This window comes from Uloborus diversus, chromosome 4 (assembly GCF_026930045.1).
Source record: "Uloborus diversus isolate 005 chromosome 4, Udiv.v.3.1, whole genome shotgun sequence".
In the NCBI taxonomy this organism is placed as follows: Eukaryota; Metazoa; Arthropoda; class Arachnida; order Araneae; family Uloboridae; genus Uloborus; species Uloborus diversus.
In genome coordinates this window covers 6,122,806-6,142,974 of record NC_072734.1, presented here as the reverse complement: position 1 = coordinate 6,142,974, position 20,169 = coordinate 6,122,806, and the positions used below count along the sequence as shown (strand labels likewise).

Below are 20,169 nucleotides of genomic sequence, written 5' to 3'. Positions count from 1 at the left end.
GCCAGGGCTAAAGCAGAAATACGTGAAATACACCGCCAGCTCAGTCATTTTCTTTCAGCCCAGTCAAGAGAAGTTTGAGAAGAAATTAAATCTGGGAATCGGGCGAATTTTTATGTTAGGGAAGGCATGGATTTTTCGACGTGAAATTAAATTTGTTCAAAGCTCTTTCGAAATTTAGATTAACAGTGATAAATTGTTTCTAACAGAACCAGCCCAGCTACATAACTGTCATAGGGCCAGCCTTGGCTCTCTGCGGCCCTGATGGCCGGTTCCAAAGGCCTGATTACTGAATACACCAAATAGCTTGGGGCCCCGGTTTTTAGGGGCACCCAAATGGCTTTCTATCGTAGGAATTCTCTGGTCAACAGACTGGTACTGGTCCTCGAAAAACTTTTATCTCTGAAAACCAACCGCTCCTAAAATTTTTATTTTTATATTGACAAAAAAAAAAAAGTAAATAAATAAATACATTTGAAAATGTTGCACATTTTTTTCTTAAATGCTATAATTTTAATGCTTTTTTTTTAGTGAACAATTTAGTTCAGTTCTATCTTACTCTAATAAAATTATGTGATTAAAGAAAAATATTTTTATGCTTGCTTCAAAAAAAAAAAAAAAAAAAAAAAAACCTCCAAGAACTGAATTTAAAGTTTTTAAACATAATCCAAGGGGTTGAAACGTTTGTATTTGCTTTTAGCTGATTTATTTATTTATTTTTATTTGTTATTTTTTTAAGAAAAAAATAAAACACCGGTCCGCCATTTTTTTTTCTCGTCTCAAAACTTACCGCTCCTCGTGCCAAAAAAGGTTGACAAACGCTGTCCAAACGTGAAGAAACCAATCTAAAAAAAAGGGTTCTTTTTTTCATGACTTGCGGCCACCCTTTCTCTCTTTATTTAGTTTTAGAAACGCTCTAATAACGACAACCAACTCTCTCTCTCTCTCCCGCTGATTTCAAGGTTAATTCCTCTCCCTCTCCCCGCTCCTGGTTTAGTCAAGGACATTGACTCGGTGATGATCGCAGGCCACGCCCCCTCCCCTTGCGCGTTCCCTCCCCCTGCCTCTCCCCTTTTTTTCTCTCGATTCTCATTCATTTGCGATGGCCGAGTTTTCCTTGTCTTTTTCATGATCCCTTTGTCTTGTTGCTTTATTAGCTTTTTATTCTGTTAATGGCTCCTCGAGTGCTCCTCTGCGTCCTTCAAGACGGAAATTTAATAATTTTGCTCTTGAGTCAATTTATTTTTAGCTCATTGATTTTTGTGCTTTCTTCCTTTCTTTGGGACTAGAAACTTCCGCATTTTCTTTTTCTTTCTTGTTTTTTTATTTTAAATCTCAAACCTCATTTGAGATTGATACAGGTGGGAGAAAGATATTTTAATTCTTGATTTTTTACTGAAATTGCGTTGTTTTTTCACTTTTGTATTGCTTTATTATTCGTCGGGCTTGTCCCTCCCCTTCTCGCATGTCCCACTATTTCCATGAACATATTGAAAGAAAGAAAAGGGTCATTCCATAGTGACTAACGTAACATTCGCAGCTGATTTTCTTACTCTATTTACCTACACCGGGAGTAAAAATAAATGTTTTTTGCTTTAATATGCAGATTTAAAATATACAAAGTGACTATTTTTCATTTCTACCAAGAATTTGAAGCAAAATAAGCGCTGGCAGGTATTTTTTTGCCAAAAAAGGCATCGTGACTAACGTAACATTTTTGCAACCCTGAGAAACAATGCTTATGTTACGAGGCAAATTTTTCTGAAAGTTACGCAGGCATTTAACATTGGCCTATATATTTGTAAGAGGCAAACAGTCTATTTTTAAAAATATACTACAGATTTATTACACATAAATCTTTTTTGGCCCTTAATGGTGCGTTTACGAAAAACTGTGTGTGACTAACGTAACGTGACTAACGTAACCATCGGATAGCAAGCAATGAATGCATATAAAAAACTTTTTGTAATTAATCTTTTGCTCTTATATTACTTTTACACTTTTTAGGAACCTCCTTTGCGTTGCATTGTGGTTCTTTCTTTACTTTTTTTCTACATTAGTGTAAAAAATTAAATGGAAGGATTCAGTTCAATTAACTCAATTTGAATGTGCGAAAAATAAATAAATAAATAAATAAAATCTGCTTTTACAAACTGAATAATATTATTTTGGGCTAATTAAATCTTATATATATATCTCTCTTTTAAAAAAATAACTTTATTCAAGTTGATAGTTTCGCCGAATTCTAATATTCTGCAGATATACTAATTATCGTCATAAGAAACTCCTAGTACTTTTCAATGGCATATTATTTTTCAAGGTTTACTAATTCATCGAACGAATAGTGTTGTGCATCCTGAATCAAAATGTAACATTGAAAAAAAATATTCAAACATTTTTGCAGAATGAATTTTATTTCCGGATATCACCGCAAATGTTTGAATTTCTAAATGATCATTCTTGCATTTTCTGAAATATATGGCAGCAGTGCTTATTCTCACTGTATCATGTAACATCTTCAAATGTTTTCCAACGAGCTGCCATTACTTCATTTTAATAATAGGTGGAGATGTATTTTCTAAAAATAGACGTTCTTCTTTGTTAAAACTGTCTTTCTATTTTCTTAATTATTTAGCTTGGATTCTTGCGTTGAATGCACGCACATTCAGCAGAGTACTCATTTTGCTTTACTCACCCTTTTTTTTTAATAATAATTCTTTAAATTGAAAGTATATTTTTCAAGACCTTTATAAAATTATTTTTTTAAATAGACAGAAGGTCTACAATGTAATATTACTGGTATTTTTCACCCTTTATATGTTTTATCAATATAGAATGGCTTCTTATTCAAAATTGTTCATGAAAATGTACATTAAATTAAATAAGTTTTAAATATTAGCAGTCATTTTTAAAATGTTATGTTAGTCACATGCAAACTGTTACGTTAGTCACATCTCAAATGTTGCGTTAGTCACACTAATTATTTTATATCTACTGATACAAAAATAAATATTTTGCACTTTTTAAGTAGATATAACATAGATGTAAGAAAATAAAAAGTGATGTTTGGTTCAATCATCTGGTTTAGTTTTTATGCAGAAAAAAAGTTCATTTTCGTGACTAACGTAACGTAAATATTTTCAGTAAAATAGCCAAACTAATTAAAATACGTATCTTATAATGTATGCAAAAAGAACAGTCAATTTTATTGGGCCAACATCTAATCTTTTAGAATAAAAATAGTTCTTTTAAAAATTTGCAAAAACTTTTACGTTACACAAGAAAACTTAGACGCATGTTTTTAGCGTATTTTCAGCCTTTTCTACAACCTCGCACGTTTAGAGCCAGAAGAAAAATACCGAATGAAATTTTTGCAAACTGTTACTGGATTAATGTGCTAGAAAGTATGCTGAATGAAATGATAAGTCACAATTAGGGCTTTGCTGAAAAAAAATTTCTGAGGTTGAGGTTGACATTTCTATGGAATGACCCAAAAGTGTTTATTTTGACAAATATGTGTCACGTCGCACTTCTTGTTGCCCCCCCCCCTCTCTCTTGTCACAACCTTGCACAATTTCACAAATCCCGCTTCCATCCAAGCGAAGCGTGATATCATTTGTGGACGACCCCTTTAAATAAAGATTTTCTTGACGCTGTTGCGGGAATGTATGTAAGACACTTCGGAAAGGCCAAAGACAAATATTTGAGATCTTTCCAAATTTAAGCTTAAAATTTTTTAAAAACTTTTCACAGTGAATGGTTTCAAATATTTTTTGGGAGGGGCCCGGGCCCATTCGGCTCTCCCTTTAAATACGACCTTGGCTGTTGGCATACATAGGGTTTTTATTTTTAAAATGCATGTAGAAAATCATGAAATTCATATTCATTACTTAAGAGGAAATGAAGTAATGAACAATGATACCTTATTTCAATCTTTGGGAATAACATTTCTATGGGAAGCAAAAAGGGAATCATAAAAACGATGCTAATTGGTGAGCGATGGTTCAGAGCAGCAGTGGCGTAGCCATGGGGAAGGGGGGGGGTCAGACCCCCCCCCCCTTCCCCCATGAACCCCAAAAATCATTTTTCAGTCGAACCTGAAGCGTTCTGTTTATGAGCTAAAAGATTTTTATTTAATATAATAGCTTTTATGGCGGTAAAAAGCTTATGTCTTCCTGTTTTGCGCAACATTTTTTGCTCTTGGAGACAGGGCTTTCTTTCTTATGACGGCAGTATTGATCAATGTATTTTCAAAGAAGAAATTCGTTTTGTTGTTTAATTGATAAAGAGCAAAATATATATATATAAACACTTTAAACTTAAAAAAAAAATTACCCCCCCCCCAAGGATTTTTTCTCGCTACGCCTGCAGAGCAGTGTGCAGTGAAGGAGGGGGTCAACCTCTTGGAACCCGTATTTTTTTACCACACTTTTCAATCCCAGGACTATGGATAATATTTTCACATGCGTTGTCTGTTATGATCCCTGACTGACATCCAATAGCACTCGGTCAAGCGACATGAGAGTGTCATTACAAACAAACACCCACTGATAGTTAATAACTGTTTTGGAATAACCAGTACTGACAAATTAGTGTTTTGATGGATCCACCATCAGGCAATGAAAATGACTCCACCAGAAAGGCGATTTTTAATTGAAGCTTTCTATCATTACAGGGTGTTATTTTCCTTCCATACATTTCAGAGATGGCCGATATCATATTGATTGGTAACTATAACCAAATCTCTGCGCAATCTCTCCGCCGTTCAAAATGGCGCCATTGTGACATCAATCGCAAGATGGAATGGCCACATTGATAAAACGCAGATTAGGCCCCGCCCTCTCTCACAGCGAATCTCGGTGGAGCGGAAAATAACTTAGAATGGGAATCCAAAAAAAAAGAAAGAAAAAGAACTGATGGTCTGCTGCATGACTTCCCCTGTATGAAGACCTTAATAAAGTAGTCAAAGTTAGCCATCATTTAAATGATATTTTTGTTCCCTATTATTTGGATCATTGTTGCTCAAAGGATTAAGATGTTAAATGAAGACATGTGATGCTTATCAACCCTCTCTTCCTTTTCTTGCTCAACTTGTTAAATCTGTAGAGTTGATTTTAACAAGATCAGCTGACTACATGTTGCTAAATCCCGTTAGTTATTTATTATTCTTTTGGGATGAAGTTATCCTTTGTCTTTATATTTAAACTGCTGTTGTTATTTCCTTGTATTTGTTGGGTGTGTTCAGCGTAAAAATGTTTTGTGTGTGTCTTCAAGAGCATGGCTCAAATAGCTTAAGTTTTATGTAATGCTGTGTGTTGGTATCGTCTGTTCTTAGAACTACTTGTTGCGTGTTGTATTCGAATATGAGGAATGAAGTCCGAGGTCAAACTAGGGCAAATTTTCTCTGTGTATTGTAAAGAAAGTTGTAGGGTTTTTTTTTTTTAATGCGAACAGTGATTAAAATTTCAATTTTTTTTTCTTATTTTCATTGTTTTTTCTGCAGTAGTATGTTCTCCAAGGTTTTATTGCTTCTCTGAATTTCTACTGTTTTGGGAATAAGAAATGAAAACTTTAAAAGAAATTTTAGAAGGCTCAATTCTGTTCTCTGCGGCAAGGTTACAATACAAGTTTAATACTTTATATTTCACAAAATAAGTTGGCAACACTGTACACAGCTCATTGTATCATTCAATCATTTAGAAGTTACCGTTAGAAAGCTACTCTCGAATGCTGATGCGACTTTAATAAAATCTCTCGCGTTGGATCGTAATATTTTACACTTAATATAATAAATTACAGAAAGCTTCTGATGCTATGAAATAAAAGTGGAGAGTTTTTAAAACATTGAAAATTTCTCGTTCGAACTTGCGTAATTTTTATTTATTTATTTATTTTTTTATTTTGCGTCCTGTTTCTCACATGGTTCAAAATAAACATAAGTGTCCCGAGAACTTTAAACCGTGTTAATACAGTGAAATTCTATTACAACGAAGGTCAAGGGACAGCAAATTTTGTTCGTTGCAATGGAATTCGAACAATATGATGGCAGTTAAAACGGAATTGAACATTTACTTCGCTGAAACGAATCATTCGTTGTATTGGTATTCGCTGGAATGAGATTCTACTGTAATTCATTTAAAATGGTTTTTATAATTACTATCTCCAAATATTAGACAACCATACAATATTTCAAGAGTTTTTGTTCAGTTTGAAGCCTGTAGATACAATAACACTGTTACAATATAGGTGCTTAGTTGGGCAATTTAGAATAGAAGTCGTGGATCAAAGTTACCCTGGATGTTTGAATAGAAATTATCAATCTTGAGAAAAATAATGATTATATTTATAATTACAAGAATCTCGCAAAACCCGACTCACGATCGCTGGTTTTCCCTCCGAACTCTGCTATGAATACGTGTCTGAGCACCATGAATTTAAATGACGCTTGATGTAAAATGCGGGCGATACCTTGACACTACAACTTGTTCTTTATGGTGATCGGAGCTGTGGTTTACAGAAAAAGAACCGAAGACACAGATTTGCAATTTATATGCATGTACGTATTTCAGGGCTGGAAAGAATTTCTATGATTCGTGGAAATAGGCAAATCTAAAACATAAACTTGGATTTTTTTTATCATTTACCTCTCTCTCTGTCTCTCCCCCTCTCTCTCTCTCTTTCTCTTTCTCTCTCTCTCTCTCAAAAAAAAAAACTAATTTTCGGGAGAAAGAGCTTTAAAATTCTTTCGCTAATTGCCAAGTCCTTCATTCGCTTGGTCAGTAAAACTTGAGCTTGACTACTTTTCGGTTGTGTTTCTAACCAAGCCATTATCATCCCGAACATCACGAATGCTTGTGCGTGTGAAGGGGCGCTGGCATAGAGATACAGTAAAACCCCTCCTAACGGACACCCCTCAAGTGCGGACACCCCTCTATTGTGGACAAAAAAATTATATATATATATATATATATATATATATATATATATATATATATATATATATATATATATATATATATATATATATATATATAATATATTTTATACAGTGGTTCCCAAAAGTGTTCCTACACTTCGAAATTTTTTAGTAAAACCAAAATAACGCGAAAATAAATTCGAATATGAAGTCTAATATTTTTTTCACATCATTCCCATGTCATTCTAAGTAAAACCCTGTTGGTTTTTCAAAATATTGACGGATCTTCTTTTCGAAATGGGCCAAAAAACGAAGAGACAGAAGGAATAATATGCCACAAAAGTCATCGTGCACTCAAATATTTTCGGATAAATACATACATACATATTTTGTATGTATATATTTGTATGTGTGTATATATGTATATATATATAATAATAATAATAAAAGTGAAAAATATTGAAAAGACCACACCAAGAGCCCATAGATGCGCAACGCAGCAAGATTAAAAAGCCAAGTAAATATAAAATAAAGCAATCAGAGTTTCAAATATTAAACAAATTATAAATAATAAATGATGATGAAAAGGAAAAATGCAAACAGCTATTAAGTAGGAATAGATAAAGAGTGAATCCAGAGCTCATCAGCCGTGGAGGATTCATTAATTATGGTCAAAAGACCAAAATTTTAACTATGAACTATAAGAGAATGTTTAAGCTCCAGTACATGCAAACTCCACTGCGGATGAGCTCTGGATTCATACTTTATCTTTTCCTATTTAATAGCTGTTTGCAATTTTCCTTTTTATCATCATTAATTATTTATTATTTGTTTAATATTTGAAACTCTGATTGCTTTATTATATATATATATATATATATATATATATATATATATATATATATATATATATATATATATATATATATATATATATATATATATTCCCTTTTTTTATATATATTTTTAATAAATACAGTGGTTTCCAAAAGTGTTCGTACACTTTGAAATTTTTTAGTAAAACCAAAATAACGCGAAATTGAATTCGAATATAAAGTCCAATATTTTTTCACATTATTCCTATGTCATTCTAAATAAAACCCTGTAGGTTTTTCAAAATATTGACGGATCTTCTTTTTGAAATGAGCCAAAATACGAAGAGACAGAGAAATAATACGCCACAAAAGTCGTCGTACACTCAAATATTTTCGAATAAATTCATGATTAAAATTGTCATATGTCTTTCTTTTTTAATTAATTTTGCATTCTGTTGACCCTTAAAAGTCATTCGGCTCTCATTCTTTGTTTATTTATTCCTTAATATTGTGTTTATTACTTTAAAATTGCTGGTATTCGTAAAAAACGACAAACACCATTCGAAATTTGAATTTTTTCCTCACAGTAGCAGTATATATATATAGCAAAAAGAATGAAATCAATTCCTAGATGTTTAAAAGGTTTTGTTGATACCGCATGATATTCTACTAAATAATAACTTAATAAAAAGTTCGATTATTCAATAATTTACAGATACTTTTTAAAGTGTACGAAAATTTTTGTGAGATAAAATTTCCGGCACTTTTTGGTTTTTGATTAAAAAAAAGTTTTAATATTTTTTAAACAATTTTCATGTAGTTTTGTTGAAAATTGATCATAAATCTTATAATTAAATACCTGTTCCGAAATATTAACTCTAACCAATGGATAGGATCCTATTTCATTGAAAGTCGTAGGTGAACGAACACTTTTTGGAGCCATTGCATATATATATCAGGGGCGTGCACAAGGGAGGAAGGGAGAAGAGACACCTTGTTGGCCAAGCCTGAAGGGGACCCGAAATTTTTAAAATGATGAGTGAAATATATGCAGGGACATAGGGGCAAGCAATATGAGGAGGCCCGTTAAAGTCATTTGTGACGGGCCCCAAAATTTCTGTGCACGCCCCTATTTTTATGTATATATATATATATAAAACTATATAAAGAGAGTCATATATATACATTAGGGTGTCCCAAAAAAACGAAAGTCGTTTTTTCAAAACGCATACCCTCTTATTTTTTTCCTTTTATATCAAAACCGTTGGAAAAAAAGTTTCATGCAATTTGAAGCACGGTAACCCGTGCCGACTTGCGCCTAAAGGCCTAAACGTGTAAATAGCACGTGTATTCATATAAGCAAGCGAATGCTGGCGACGCGATACTTTGCAAAGCTCAAAACAGCTGTAAATAGTGCACAGAAAACAAATGAAAACAGAAAAACATATGTTGGGGGGAGGGGGGCTTATCCGTAGCAATTTGCAAACCGTCAAACATGTCAGTACGAATACATTCCGGTCAGCGAGCGCAGTATAGTACTTCCATAGGGAACGAAACATGGCAGTGGAATTGCAAAGTTTGAAAAAAGGGATATTTTTAATAGGAGTCGTAAAACAACGAACTACGGGCTTGAAACTTCCCTCTAACGGACAAGTCTGTCGGTTTTGTTTTATAACATTCGAGAAGTAAATTTAACCATCAGTGAAAGTGCAATCGCTATTCGGGAATGCATCATCTTTTGGGAAAAGACACGCGTTCCCACCAAATCGTTGCTAAATTGTGTGAATAAACTTAAAAACCTGTATCAAATCTAGAGAGACTTACAAAAAAAAATGCAGAGAAACTGCAAGAAGTATTCAGACAGCGCCAACAAGAATTTTCAAGTAATTTAAACAATTTATTCAATATTGCACATGCTGATGCACTTCGGTTAATCAAAATAGAGGAAGATGGGACTGTTGCCTGCTTTGAGTGCTCAAAAATCAAAAGAAGATCGCTTATCTATAGTTATTTTATATGGATGTGACGGAACAACTCATTGCTGAGTCTAAACTGGATAATTCCACAGGAAAAGAACAAACAAAGGCTGTTTGAAAGGCAGTTTTAGATTGGAATCTCGAAGACAAAGTTAAGTTGTGATATTACAGCTTCCAGAACAGGTCCTTTAAGTGGTTCTTGCGCTATTCTTGAGCAACAATTTGGTAGAGAAATGCTTTCCTTTGCTTGCCGCCATCACATATATGAACTGATCTATCTCACTTAAATACAGTGTTATGGAGAAGCTGCGGAGTTGTTCCGAACTGTACCCTAACTTGGAAAATTTACTTGACTTTTACTGTGCTGAACTTACTAATATTACGCTCAGGGATGACTATCAAGAGTTGACAGAACTGCCTATCATATTTTTAGGTGGAGATACAGAAAATGAATTTAAAATAAGACCACCGGGAGTCATGCACAAAGCTCGATGGATGGCTCGAGCGATTTACTCCCTAAAACTATTATATTTAGTTCACAACTAAAATTAGATACGAAGGAAAATGAAGCATTGTTTGATGTCTGCTTTTTTGTAGTGACAATATACGTGAAACCATGGCTTCAATGCATTTTGACAGTCAAAGCAACCAAAAAAGATTTGTGCTTTTTGATAAAAGTGTACGAAAATGTGGACCCAATTATCTCAAAAGCTGCTCTACAAAAATTCATCCAGCTTTTATGGTATGGTCAATAATATTTCATTCCTTTATGTGAAAAAGACTGTCTCAAATATTAGCGCAGTAAACGATGCAGCTGAAAGAGCGGTAAAAATGATGCAGAACTTTCATGGTTTGCTAACAGCTGATGAGGAACAAAAACAATCTGTTACGTTGTGTTCAAGAGCAGAGGACATTCTATTCTGACTGCAAAAAGCAAACATTGAATTAAAAATATGTACAGTAATGTTTCTTTTAGTCTAATATTGTTGTAAATATCTGCTTTAAATAAATTGATGTCGCGTGTAGTAATGAATTATGCAGTTAGCAATTTTTCCACTGTAGTCGCCTTACAGGATTTTAGGTCCAACTTTGACCTCAAGTCGGCACGGGTTCCCGTTATTTAATTGCAATGGAACTTTTTTCTCATGTTTCTGAGGTGAAATGGAAAAAATTTAGAGGGTATGCGTATTCGATTTCACAAATTTTTTTTTCGCCATTATATCTTGGGACACCCTAATATACATACATAACCCCCACTGACGCTCACCCATTAACGAAAAAGCAGCTTGTTTGTTCTTATAATATTTGTTTGTTTGTGATCCTTTATTCATTTACATACCTACATTTTTCTGCCTTTTTAAATCTTATATATATATATATATATATATATATATATAAAGAAACACTATCATATATTGTATTTATAATCTGGACAAGTCAACCAAAATGAACTTCACTACTCAGTTCAATAGGCGCCGCAGGCTGCTCTATGAAACTTGTAGACAATACATTTGATAGCAATATAAGGATTGAACAAGAATGAAAAATTCCTTTAAAAGAAGGAAAAAATGAAAAAATCCCGAAATACCCTGGGGCCTCATCAGGGGGTACTCCCCAAGGGTAGGGAAAAAACCATGAGATGTTTCGTGAGTGCTGCTGGCGAAATTTGCCTAAAAAAGCAGCACTAGTCCCCGACATCTCACAAAACAAGCAATTGGGTTTCTGTAAGTCCAGAATGTCAGCATGACATGAAATACAAACATTGAATCTTTTAAAAACGAAAAATACAAGTTTTATCTAAAGAAAATTGAACAATATTTAAGCTACAAGATTTATATAAAGAAAATAGAACAACATTTAAACCACAAGAGAAACAAAATTCAGCTAGTGCTGCTTTTTTAGGCAAATTTCGCCAGCAGCACTCACGAAACGTCTCATGGTTTCTCCCTACCCTTGGAGAGTACCCCCTGATGAGGCCCCAGGCCCAGGGTATTTTGGGATTTTTTCATTTTTTCCTTTTTTTAAAAGAATTTTTTATTCTTGTTCAATCCTTATATTACTATCAAATATATATATATATATATATATATAAATATATATATATATATATATATATATATATATATATATATATATATATATATATATATATATATATATATATATATATATATATATAATACCCGTTTAGCGTGACTGTTCGCAGTTTGCGCACGAATGAATCATTGCGGGTTTCTGTCCCACTACCCGTTGCGCTCTGCCTGTGGAGATCTCAAGGTGGTTCTCTGTCGAGTGGAACCCTTTTCCCTTGGCGGTGGTTTTTCTTGGAAGAAATGGGATTCGAAAGCACGTGCGCGCTCTCTGGATTCGGAGGCAGCTTCATTAACTCACTCAATTAAAGGAGTTTGGCTGAACTGATCATAGTGGGTTTTCCCAACAATTACCTCCAGAACTCTTGCCAACAGACGCATCCGTGGATCTAGTTTCGTGGAAAATGTGTATTAAAATGACTTTGCTTGTGCCCGTACTTCTAAGTGAAATTTGTGTAAATTTCCCAAAGAGTGAGTCTGAAATCGAGATAACCATAAAAAGGTCAATAGGGAAGTTGCAACCTATTAAATGTTCATATTTTGACTATTGGATATTGTTAATTGACCCTCAAAACTAAAAAATTCGCCATCGCCGAATTTTAAAACACAGTGATTGATTTTTAATGAATTTTTAAAAATCCACGCGCAAAAGTGCGCTTTTCTGAAACGTCACGAGCTTACGTCACAGGGCGCGAATGGGCAGCCTTCCGCCGAAGATCCCTTGTTTTCGCTAGGGACATTTTGAGCGCTCTGATATTTTTATTTTTTAGAAATTCAATAATCCTTTTGAACACAGTATGGAGGCCGGATTCGTTAAAGCACAATCTAAATAATCTTCCTCAAGTAACATCAATGATGATATTCGACTATTTCCGAGAGAATGAGAGGTTTAATGTTCCAGAAACGCGAGGAGTTAAATGCGAGGCGATAAGCCTTTTACGTTTCGTCTTCGAAGTCGAATGCACGTCCTTCGGTTTCTCCCCCATCGGAAGAGCGCATGACGTCACTTCCTATGCAATTTGACGTCACAAGCGCTTGAACTTCAAAAATTAATTTAAAAAAAAACTACTCATCGTATCGCAAAAATCTTTTCACCTATGATGTTCATACATGTTACTCTATCATATAAAAATGAAATTGAAAAATCGAAAACTTCCCTATTCTATTTTTTGGTTGCCCACTTATATTTTAATTGTTGATGCATCTGTAGGAATGAAGTTGTGGAACTCCGAAGATCCGTCTTGTTATTCAAAACTAATAAATAAAAAAATATTAAAACCATTTAAAATGAGCTATTCAAATTGGTATTGCTACTAAAGTACCTTTGAACCAAGTGATATGGGATGTAAAATAAATTATTTTACTAAAATTGTACACATTTGAAATAGAAAAATGTAAACATTTTACAAGTTATCGATTTTTATTTCGTATCATCTCGATATTTCTATAATGTATGATGTTTCGTAAAACATTACGATGATAGGACGATATATTCCGACAGCTTCAAATCATCATTCACAGTGGCATAGCGAGAAATCTTTTAGGGGGGAAGGAGAGGAATGCATATGTGAAAATTTTCGAAATTGGAGGCCGTAAAAGGTAATTTTAGGCCCTTGCATGTGTGTTCATACTTATAATTTTATTTTATCACGAGGGGGGGGGGGGAGAAGGTTAGAACCCTCCACGTCCTTTTTCAGAATTAAAGATTTTCCCACGGTGAGTGATTATGGATATCAGGGAGGGAATATATGGGAGGTGCACAACTAGACCCCACTAGGAGGCTACCTACCAAATTTCAACTTTTTACGACATACCATTCTTGAGTTATGCGACATACATATGTACATCCGCACATACATACGTACATACGGACGTCACAAGAAAAGTCATTATAATTAACTCGGGGAATGTCAAAATGGATATTCCGGGTGTCTATACGTTCTTAGGCACTTATCCGCGTGTGGTCGGGTTGAAAAAAAAACTCAACATTAATTCGGGGGTGAGCAAAATGTAAATTAAGGCCGAATTTTGAGTGAAAATTTTTTCGCGAATACAATACTTCCTTTTTTGGAAAAGGAAGTAAAAAGAAAAAAAACTAGTTCATTTTTTAACTGGGGTGAAATATAGGGGTAAACAACATGGAGGGGGGCCCGGAATAGTCATTTGTGACGGGTCCCGAAATTTCTGTGCACTTCTGTGTATGAAATTATTGCAAATTTTCCTGGCGCCACAATGAAGACTTCCCGACTCCCCGGGAAGCCGCGGCGCACAGTTTGGTGTAAAACTGATACTCTAACCTTCCAAGATAAGTGCCCAGAATGAGGACCTCCGCCGCAATTTCTTTTGAAATAGGCCCGTCATTTAGGGGGGTCAAGAGGAGCGAAATTGACCCCCCTGACTTTGAGAAAATAATGTATTTATATGTAATCGGGCGTGGTTTTGGTTGTTTTTCGTTATAATTTGCATAGAGCATACACATATCCTTTGAACCCTTTTCTCTTGAAAACGTTGAAAAGAGGGGCCTGTTTTGAAGTCAAGTGCTAATAAGCACGAAACTGCAGTCCTCTGCTCGAAATGACTGAGCTGACGGTGTATTTCGTGTATGGTATTAGTTTGTTTTTCCAAAATCATTTAAATTCACTTTTACATAATTTTATTTGCCATTTTTCTTTTTTGGGTGGAATGTTATCTTTTGCATGCTTTGCTCTATTAAATACTAATGGTGATTTTTTCTTCTCTTTTTCTAGGTAAGTGCTCGATTCATCTTCAGTGATGCAGTTATAATTATTTGTGTTGGTAAGTTTTAATTTATTTGTACTCGTGGCGTGTTTCTTTAATCCTTTTCGATTGACATTTCTGTACATCTGTTTAATTATGGATAGTCATAAATCCATTCACACCACAGAAGTATAGTTGTTATATTATTTCACTTGAGACAAGGTTTACCTAATCGTGAAAAAACCAGGTCGTATGACGCCTGTTCACTCAGTAATATCCTTTTCATTTGGCATGTCATCATTCTTTTTACTTCCTTTTACAAAAAAGGAAGTATTGCATTCGCGAAAAAATTTTCACTCAGAAATCGGCCTTAATTTCCATTTTGCTCACCCCCAAATGAACGTTGACTTTTCTTTTTCGACTCGACCACACGTGGATATGCACTTAAGAACGTATAGACGCCCGAAATATCCATTTTGACGTTTCCCTAGTTAATAACAACGAGTTTTCTCGTGACGTCTGTATGTACGTAAGTATGTCGCATAACTCAAGAACGGTATGTCCTAGAAAATTGAAATTTGGTACGTAGACTCCTAGTGGGGTCTAGTTGTGCACCTCCCAGTTTTGGTTGCATTCAGGTGTTTCTAAAGGGGTCTTTTGCCCCCTTTTTGGGGGGAATTCATTGTTAATTTCGATGCAAACTCAAGTGGAGTTATAATTTGGAGGACACTTGGCAATTTATCGCCAGTCTTTTGGTCGCCAACTTGGCGACAAATTTGGCGATTTAAAAAAAAAAAATCTGGTTTCAATGTGGCCATTGTTAGTTGATATTTAGAAAGTTAACTCTTGAATCGCATTAAAATTGCAATAATGGGGAAATAACATTAAATTGGTGTAAAAGGAAGTCATGTGATGCACACATCAGCTCGTTACGATTTCATGCACGAAAGACTTGTTACTTTTACCTGACTTTTAAAATGGTTCGTTCGATTTAATTCGTGTTTCGCTCTAAAGACACTTGGTTTAGAAATAAAAGTTGTTGCCATTTGTTTTACTTCATTGTAATTGTAACATAGTATTTGGCTTACTATGTTACACTCGTCGTCCATTTTTCAGAGACTATGTTTTCTTAGTTTTCATATGTCATCGTGTCATTTTTTGGTTTCCTTTGCGCTCATTGCAATATTCATCATTAAAAAAATTATTACCTGCTCTCTGGCTCGTATATATATATTTTTTTACTTGAGCATTGTAAAAAGTGATTCATTTGCATTTATCTTTGCAAGCAAATCCTCTTTAAAAATTTTCTCTGTAATAAAAGTATGATTTTATCAAAACTTGAGCTCTTTTATGAAACTGATTTTGGTGGTACCCCTGCCAAAATTTTAGGAAACCTTAGGCAGTGGTGTTTCTAGCCCGGGTGTCACCCAAGGCTGTAATTCGTGGTGGCAACTCCCCCTCCCCCCATCCTTCAAAAAAAAAAAAAAAAAAAAGAACAGTTTAATGCACGCGTGACTGTCGTACAATTTTCAGAAACAACTCATTTTTCTTCCTGGTGTAGTGAAAAATTAGACTAAAACACAAGCATAACGAATGTATTTTATGTCCAACTAGTGGTACCCGCACAGCTTTGCCCGTTGTAGAAAATTAAGAGGTTATTTGGTTCGCCTGTATATTTACAAATAATTGATGATGAATTTCTCGCCAATTTGCTATGTTCATTTGCTTGCCCATGCTACGGTTTCACGTTATGATAATTTGGTAATTCATGCGTCCGTGTTGTAATAATTTGCTCGGTAAAATTTTCTTAAAATTGCAAAAAAAAAAAAAAAAAAGGAAACAAAATCGCATTTCCGAAAAGTCGCTTTGAGGTGCACACCCCATGCTATAGACTAATTCTCCGCCAAATTTCATGAAAATTGGCCGCTATGCGCGTCAAAGAGAGACATTCAGCTTTATTATTAGTAAAGATTTGACTTAGACTAGACACATATGCAATCATCCCCTTTCCGCAATATTGTGGGAGTGAGGGGCAACTCAGATTCCCCCCCCCCCGCCCCGCTCTCTTTGATTCAATAATTTTCGAATCCAATCGAAGGGACTAAAAAATAAATCAAAAATGGCAATCGTATTCATTACGACGAACTGTTGTAAAAGGAAGATACAAAATAATATTAAAACCATGTTCCATAATAGTTTCTATTTCGCTTACAAATGCGTTGTGAAATTTTTATGGAATCGTCTTATTGTGTTTAAATAGAATGGGAAAAGGAGGAAAAAACAGGTCCATTGTTTTCTTTGCGTAGGATCTTACGTATTTTTATAAGCGTCATAAGTTAATGCTGTCTCTGAAACGGAAATTTTCTTCATTTATGTTCTTTTTTTTTTTTCAAGATTAGCCATTTTTTTCCTTCACCGTCTTATGGGTCGATAAACTCAGGATAATGAGAAGAATTAAAGCATTTTTTACTTGTAAAACATGCGTTTTAGTTTTATGAAGGTATACAATGCATCTAAGAGGTTCTTTTTTTACATTGTACTAAATCATAAGAAATATGGAACAGAGAAATATCAACTCTTTCTTGATCCTAATACTTAATATTTTTGTTATGCGTATATTTTTATGATTAATTTATAGATGCCAACATTTAAAGATGAAAACTTGTGAGATTTTTTTTTTTTTTTTTTTGAGTTAAAAGGCAACTTTTAGGTTTGGAAAAAAAAGGAAGAAGAAAAGAAAAAGGTTTAATAGAGACATAAGCATTTTTTCTCTCATTAAGGGGTCACAGTACCTCTCAAGCAATTTCTTGTAATTTATATAAATTTAATATTTCTTTGAAACCATAACATGCATACTTATTTCGTAATCAATAATTTATTTCCAAAATTTAAAAATATTGCCTACTTTTTTTGTAAATTCAAAAATATTGAGGAAAATTTAAACTTATTAAAATCCCTAAGGTTTTTTTTATTTTTGCACTAATTTAAAAAACGTTTTTTGCAAAACGATCACTATAACCATCTCTAAAAATCTGTGCATTCATTTGCTTATGAGTCCATTCGAAAATTTTCTGTGATTAATTATGTAAAAAATCAAAGTTTTTTTTAAAAAAAATTTGGTTTTTAAAGGTTTAACATGCTCTAAACATTAGAGTAATTTATAAAATGCTTATCCAATGCACAGTTTTGTCAAATATGTTATCCCAATTGCAAAAAGTATTACTTTAAAGCTGTATCTTTAATAGAAAAAAATCCTTAGGGAATCTTATGACATGAAAACACAAAAAAAACATCATCGAGAAAAAGCAGTTTAAAGTTTTTCTTTTGCATAAGAACTCATAGCGAGCGTGGCCTAAAACCACTCATAACTTTTTAAATATTTGAACTAAAGCAATGAAACTTTTCCCCTGCGTTCAGAATAGTTTTTAGTTTTGAAATAAGCAATAAAAATTTTTTTTGATCGTTTCATCATTTTTGAGGTACTGTAACCCCTTAATGATAATTAGCGTTTCTTGCAGAAGGTAATAATTTCGGAAATTCACAAAAAGATAAAAAGCGTTTTTTTTTTTTTTTTTTTTTTTTTTTTTTGTGTGGGAGAGGGGGAGGGGGGTAAATAAAAGTTTTAAAGATGAGAAAAATCAAATAAACTACTCATGAACGAAAAAGTTTCACATTGTGATCAAGATAGTTGAACTGCAAGGATTTTCCCCGAACTTTAATCATTAAAAAATTCTAAGGTAATTTAGTTGTGTTAATGAAAATTCGAGAGATATCGACTTCGTTAGGGAGTTCGGGAGAAGGCATCAAAATTCAGGAGGCTCCCGAACGAAACAGGAGATTTTGCAACAATGTTAACGAAAGTAACGGCCATGATCAAAGAGTAATTATCTTTACTAATAATAAATCTGTGTCTCTGGATGTCTGGATCTCTGTCTAGATGTCTGTTACGCTCATAGCGCCTAGACCGTTCGACTGATTTTCATGAAAGTTGGCATAAAATTAGTTCGTAGCTTAGGGGGAAGCACCTCGAAGCGATTTTTCGAAAATTCGATTTTGTTCTTTTTCTATTCCAATTTTAAGAACATTTTACCGTGGAAATTATCGTAACGTGGGCGAGCAAATTACCATAACGTGGACGAGTAAATTACCATAACATGGGCGAGCAAATTACCATAACGTGAACGAATAAATTACCGTAACGTGGACGAGCAAATTACCATAACATGGGCGAGTAAATTACCATAACGTGGACGAGCAAATTACCATAACGTGAACGAGTAAATTACCATAACGTGGACGAGTAAATTACCATAACGTGGACGAGCAAATTACCATAACGTGGGCGAGTAAATTACCATAACGTGGACGAGTAAATTACCATAACATGGGCGAGCAAATTACCATAGCGTGGGCGAGCAAATTACCATAACGTGGACGAGCAAACTACCACAACATGGGCGAGCAAATGAACGTGCCAAATTGGCGAGAAATTCATCATCCATTATTTGTAAATATACAGGCGAACTAAATGACCTTTTAATTTTCTACTACGGGCAAAGCCGTGTGGGTACCACTAGTAAGAAATAAATGAATACCTTTTCGCTGAAATGTACAATATTATTCACAAGCGTATGAAATACAGAAATTTGTTAAAAAATTGCAGCCACGTGCTTTGATGTTGCGAGGCTTTATTGCGGAAGATGTGAGCTTATGGATGAAAGGACATCCCCTTATTCCGTGTTACCCCGAGGCGCTTGTTGGCAATTATTTTGAAAATTTCTGCATTTCATTCGTTGTTTATTATTATTTTTTTAAAATAAAAATTAGTTACTTTCCAATTCTACGCATGCTAACCTTTTTTTGCTTCCTTTTACAAAAAAGTTATTGTATTCGCGAGAAAATTTTCACACAAAAATCGGCCTTAATTTCCACTTTGCTCGCCCCCGAATGAATGTTGAGTTTATTTTTCAACCCGATCACACGTGGATATGTGCCTAGGAACGTACAGACACCCGAAATATCCATTTTGACGATCCCCGAGTTAATTACAGCGAGTTTTCGCGTGACGTCTGTATGCGTGTACACTGTAAGAAATTTCACCGTTAGAATACGGTCAGTGACCGGCAGAAAATGGTCCGGTCACTGCCCGTAAAAATAATATTCTGCCCGTAATCTTTCCTGACCGTGAAAATAATAGGTTTGCCCGTAATTTCCTCCCCGTAAAATAAAAGGGGAGTGACCGTAAATTGACAATGTGCCCGTGAAAATTATATTCCTCTTTCTACGGCCACTGCCCGTACATTGACTATATGCCCGTAAAAGCTAGAATTTGTTTTCTACGCCCATTGACCGTAAATTGATATTGCTCCCGTAAAAGCTAAAATTTATTTTCTAGGCCTATTGCCCGTAAATTGATATTGCTCCCGTAAAAGCTAGAATTTATTCTCTACGCCTATTGCCCGTAAATTGATATTACTTCCGTAAAAGCTATAATTCATTTTCTAGGATCACTGCCCGTAAATTGGCGTTATGCTCATAAAACTTTTCTATGGTCACTGCCTCCTGTAAATTAACATGATGTTCATAAAAAAATGTCATTCTTTATCGTCATTGCCCATAAATTATTAGGTGCTTTAAAACTTAGTTTATTGTCATAT

At 34.3% G+C, this 20,169-nt stretch overlaps 1 protein-coding gene across 1 annotated transcript in view; it reads left to right on the top strand.

Annotated features, from left to right (window-relative positions):
* Nucleotides 1-20,169, top strand: part of LOC129219778 (forkhead box protein O-like) — a 210,970-nt gene that overhangs the window by 41,517 nt on the left and 149,284 nt on the right. The gene's annotated exons all lie outside the window — the stretch shown is intronic.